The following is a 6,196-nucleotide window of genomic DNA, read 5'->3' as shown; positions in this document are numbered from 1 at the left end:
AAACAATAATACAAAAATTATTAAGAATTTAAGAAATAATTATATAATAAATTCCTTAATATCAAATGAAACTAAAATAATAATTATATACAAAAATATTAAAAATTCAAGAAATAATTATTTGAAAAAATAAAATAAAAAATAAGTTTAATTCTAATTAAATTAAACACCGAAGAGAAATATAAGAGCGAGGATGTAGACTAAGTGCAACACACCATATGATACGATGATTTCATTTAATAAAATGCCAATAAATTATTAGTTGTAGATTTTACTTCACCAAAAATGTTTATTTGTCCCACAATTACGTCAGCCTTGACATGATGGAAACAACTCATGGGTTCTCACATTGGATAAAATATTCGATGAGTTAACACAATTAAATAACCTCAATGTATAAGCACATAGCAAAAAGACCATTATTATAATTAAATTAATTATTATAAGATTATTATTAATTTGGTGGGCAGCCATATATAATTAAATTAGCTATTATAAGACTATTATTAATTAGGTGAGCAGCCAGATATAATTAAATTAACTATTATAAGACTATTATTATTTTGGTGGGCAGCCATATATAATCACTCAAGAAAATGAAAATAGCATTAACAAAGTCAGCACTAACTGTTGGGTGGGTTCCCCAAGTGGAACCCACTAGTTTTATTAGTATTAGTATTATTATTAGTATTATTATTATTGAAAAAAAAAAGAAAAAAAATGGTATTATTGGGCTAGGCCCACGTGAAGGAAATAAAAGGGATTTAGAAATCCTAAGAATTAGTATAACGAAAGAGAACGGCTGCCAGAGGAGAAGAACAATAAGGGTTTAGTTCCGGTGGTGGTAACAAGTGTGTAGCAAACTTGCTCCGTTTGATCTACAAATTTAGTATGTTATTTCTACCACTGAGTTAGTTGTTCTAATATACAGTTTGAGTAGTTTTATCTTCTCTAGAATAGCTTTGGTATATCCACTTTAGTGGAAGATTGTTATAAGGTTGTTATTGTTGATTGATGTTCCCTATTGTTATTAGGAAGACTCTGGTGTACCCATTAATTATTATAGTGGAAGTTTTACTGGACTAGGTCCCGTGGTTTTTATTCTCTCAATTTGAGGGAAGTTTTCCACGTTAAAAATTGCATTTGTCTCATATTTAATTTTCTACCAATTATTTTTGCTTTGGAATTGTATTTTTTGTTTGGCCATTTATCTGCACAGATGGGGGAAAAATATTCCGCATTATTGAGATAATTATCGCTAATTATCTCTGGTTTTTTTCCCAACAAAGTGGTATCTAGAAGCAAGTCGAGGACTAGAAAAGAAGTGATATGCTATCATTGTGGCAAAGTGGGTCACATAAAAAAAAATTGCAGGTTCCTTAAGAGAGATCAATCAAGGGAAAGGGATGAAGACAAAGAGAAGAAAAATGATAAAGATACAACAACAGTTGCATCTGTTAATAATGTCTACATTGCTTGTGATGATAATTCCATAAACCTTGCATGTCATGATTCAACTTGGATAATTGATTCGGGTGCCTCATATCATGTTACTCCTAGGCGTGATTTCTTATAATCTTACAATGCTAGTGATTTTGGCATGGTAAAAATGGGAGATGAAGGAGTATGTAAAATTATCGGTATGGGAGATGTTTGGGTTGAAACTGAGATTGGTTGCAAGCTTCAATTGAAGAATGTTAGACATGTACCTCATATTCGTCTCAATTTGATTTCGGTGAAAGTCTTGGATATTGAGGGTTATCACACTTACTTTAGTGGTGGTGGTATATGTAAAATCACCAAAGAGTCCCTTGTGGTTGCAAATGAGCAAAATTCCACTTCTCTCTATAGGATGCATACGAAGCTATGCAAGGAAGATGTGAATGCAATTGAAGATGCATCTTCTGATTTATGGCATATGCGCCTCGGTCACTTGAGTGAGAAAGGACTCAACATACTTGCGAAGAAAAACTTTCTTCCTGTGAAAGGTACGTCTTTAAAAACTTGCACCAATTGTTTTGTTGGAAAACAACATAGAGTGTCTTTTCATAATACTGGTCCTCATAGGAGGCAAAATATTCTTGATTTAGTTCATACTGATGTTTGTATGATGGATAGTAAACCTCTTGGTGGTGCATCATATTTTGTTACTTTTATTGACGACCACTCTAGAAAAGTGTGAGCATTTTCTTTGAAATCTAAAGACCTGGTATTTGGAGTCTTCAAGCATTTTCATGCAAGTGTTGAAAGAGAAAAGGGAAGGAAATTGAAATGTGTTTGATCAGATAACGGTGGCGAATACAGAGGTCCATTTGAAGAATATTGTAGAGAACGTGAAATCAGGTTTGAGAAAACAGTTTCAAAGACACCTCAGCATAATGGTGTTGCAGAGAGAATGGGTCGTACGATTAATGACAGAATCAGATGTATGGTCTCTCATGCAAAATTATCGAAATCCTTTTGGGGTGAAGCAATGAAAACTGCAGCAGATTTGATCAATCTTTCTCCTTTTATTCCACTTGATGGTGATGTTCCAAATAGAGTGTGGACAGGAAAAAATGTCTCTTACAGTCATTTGAGAGTTTTTTGGTTGCAGGTGCTTTGTTCACGTTCCAAGAGATGAGTGGTTCAAGCTTGATAGTAAATCCAAATAGTGTATATTCGTCGGTTATGGTGATGAAGAATTTGGTTATAGATTGTGGGATCCGGTTGACAAGAAAATTATCAGAAGCATATATGTGATATTTCTTGAAGACCAGACTCTTGAAGATTTTGATAAAGTTGAAAAACTTAAACTGAATTCCAAAAGTTACATTGATGTTGCGCCTAAGCCCCTTGCAGAAACCTTTGTTGATGGGGTAGATATACAGGTAGATGATGAGAATGTAACTGATGATCATGTGCCTCATGATGATGAGCAGGTTCCAGTTGAGCCACCAATCGAGTTTGAGTTGAGAAGATCTACTAAAGAACGTCAACCTTCTCAAAGATATCCTCCATATGAGTATGTGATGATCACTGATAGTGGAGATCTAGAGTATTATCAAGAAGCTATTACAAATTTTGATAAAGAAAAGTGATTAAAGGCCATGCAAGAAGAGATGAATTCCTTGCATGAGAATCACACATTTGATTTGGTAAAGTTGCCTAATGGTAGAAAAGCACTCAAGAACAAATGGGTATACAAGATAAAGGTAGAAGAGAATAGTTCTCAACCAAGATACAAAGCAAGATTGGTTGTGAAAGGTTTTAATCAGAGAAAAGGTATTGACTTTGATGAAATTTTTTCACTTTTGGTAAAGATGTCTTCTATCCGAGTTGTGCTTGGGTTAACAGCTAGTTTGAACCTAGAAGTTGAACAACTTGATGTGAAAACTGCATTCCTTCATGGTGATTTGGAGGAAGAGATCTATAGGGAGCAACCAGAGGGTTTCGAAGTCAAAGGTAAAGAGCATCTTGTGTGCAAATTAAAGAAAAGTTTGTATGGGCTCAAGCAAGCACCTCAACAATGGTACAAGAAATTTGATTCTTTCATGGAGAAACATGGGTATAGTAAAACTACTTCTAACCATTGTGTGTTTATCAAGAAATTCTCTGATGGTGATTACATTATTCTCTTATTATATATGGATGACATGTTGATTGTTGGTCATGACACTAAGAATATTCATTTTTTAAAGAAAGATTTGAACAAGTCTTTTGCAATGAAAGACTTAGGTCCTGCAAAGTAAATTCTGGGTATGAGAATTACTCGTGACAGGAAGAATAATAAATTGTGGTTGTCTCAACACAATTATATTGAGAAGGTGTTAGAGAGGTTTAACATGAGCAATTGCAAACATGTTAGTACTCCACTTGCTACTCGTTTTAAATTGAATTCTAATAAATGTCCTACAAGTGAGAAAGACAAAGAAGAGATGAAGAAGGTTCTTTATGCATCCGCAGTTGGTAGTTTGATGTATGTCATGGTATGCACAAGGCCAGATATTGCTCATGCAGTTGGAGTTGTTAGTCGATTTCTCTCTAATCCTGGTAAAGATCATTGGCAAGTAGTGAAGTGGATTCTCAAATACCTCAGATGCACTTCCAAAGTGTGTTTATGCTATGGAGGTGACGAACCTGTGTTGGATGGCTACACAGATGTAGATATGGCAGGTGATCTTGATTCTAGAAAATCTACTTTTGGTTATATGGTGACTTTTGCAGGGGGAGCTGTGTCTTGGCAATCAAGACTACAAAAGTGTGTTGCTTTGTCCACTACTGAAGCTGAGTACATTGCAGCAACTGAAGATTCCAAAGAACTCTTGTGGATGAAGAAATTCTTACATGAGTTAGGCCTCAAGCAAGATAAGTTTGTGTCATTCTGTGACAGTCAGAGTGCGATCCATCTCAGCAAGAATTCGACTTTTCATGCAAAGTCGAAGCATATTGAAGTGCGGTATCATTGGATACGAGATGCACTGGAAATGAAGTCATTTTTAATTGAGAAGATTCATACTGATGAGAATGGTTCAGATATGATGACGAAGACCTTGCCTGTGTCGAAGACGATATGTTGTAGAAAGAAAGCTGACATGGTTGAGCAGTACATTCCCACTTGAGTTGTGAAGGGGAGATTTGTTGGGTGGGTTCACTCCCCAAGTGGAACCCACTAGTTTTATTAGTATTAGTATTAGTATTATTATTATTGAAATATAAAAAAAGAAAAAAAAAAGTATTATTGAGCTAGGCCCACGTGAAGGAAATAAAAGAGATTTAGAAATCCTAAGAATTAGTATAACGAAAGAGAACGGCTGCCAGAGGAGAAGAAAAATAAGGGTTTGGATCTGGTGGTGGTAACAGGTGTGTAGCAAACTTGCTCCGTTTGATCTACAAATTTAGTATGTTATTTCTACCACTGAGTTTGTTATTTTAATATACAGTTTGAGTAGTTTTTATCTTCTCTGAGAGTAACTTTGGCATACCCACTTTAGTGGAAGGTTGTTATTGTTGATTGATGTTCCCTATTGTTATTAGGAAGACTCTGGTGTACCCATTAATTATTATAGTGGAAGTTTTACTGTACTAGGTCCCGTGGTTTTTATTCTCTCAATTTGAGGGAAGTTTTCCACGTTAAAAATTGCGTTTGTCACATATTTAATTTTCTGCCAATTATTTTTGCTCTGGAATTGTATTTTCTGTTTGGCCATTTATCTGCACAGGTGGGGGAAAAATATTCTGCATTATTGAGATAGTTATCGATAATTATCTCTAGTTTTTTTCCTAACAAAATATTTATTTGTTTATTAGAAATTGGACAAAATAAAATACTAAAATACTATGAATCTTAATAGTTTCAAGAAAGTAATTAGGAACTGAAATGGTGAATAAAAATTTTCTACAAATATTGATATGTCAACAATGCATATGCAACATCATTATTACCTAAATAATTATCATAATTAATAATTAGGGGTGTTTAAAAAAAATTAAAATTGAACCAAACTGTTGAACAAAACTAAACCAAACTGTTTCTAAATTGAACTAGTTTATAAAAATTTAGAGCCAAACTGTTTTCGAACTGATTTTTTAAAATTAAAACCATACTAAACATGTTTTGAATTTGAAAAAACCGAACCGAACTAATTTTCAGTTAAAAAAAATTAAACTGAACCAGTTTTTAGTTCGAAAAAACTAGAACCGAATTTGTTTTTTAGAAATAATTTGGGGTAATTATGTAAAATTTGACCTATATGAACAAAACAACTAAGTTAAACCATTTCAGTTCGGTTCAAAGTAATAAACCAGTTCACTAGTTTATAAAACAGTTCGGTTCGATTTTTTGAACTGAAAATCAGTTCGGTTCAATTTTTAAATGGTTCTAATTCAGAATTGAATTTTGTCCACTTCTAATAATAATATTGTAGAGTTAACTCAAATCCAACAAAAATAAAATGATGGTTTAAAATAGTAAGATAAAGAATACTTCAATAATAACTCACAAATTACTACTCATTGCTCACATGTAGAATTTATGACACAAATATATTGTTTATAATTCTTAGTAAAAATTTGACATAAAACTAACAAGTGTTATCAATATTATTTTGTATTTGGTACAAGACAACAAGAGAAATAATAATAAATATATAAAATAGTTTAAGTCTTCTTATTATTTCTCCTTACAAAGTATTATCTTAGAATTTCAATTATAAGT

Source organism: Cicer arietinum, chromosome 4 (genome assembly GCF_000331145.2).
Source record: "Cicer arietinum cultivar CDC Frontier isolate Library 1 chromosome 4, Cicar.CDCFrontier_v2.0, whole genome shotgun sequence".
Classification (NCBI taxonomy): Eukaryota; Viridiplantae; Streptophyta; class Magnoliopsida; order Fabales; family Fabaceae; genus Cicer; species Cicer arietinum.
The sequence above is the reverse complement of the archived record's forward strand: the minus strand, read 5'-3'. Positions refer to the sequence as shown.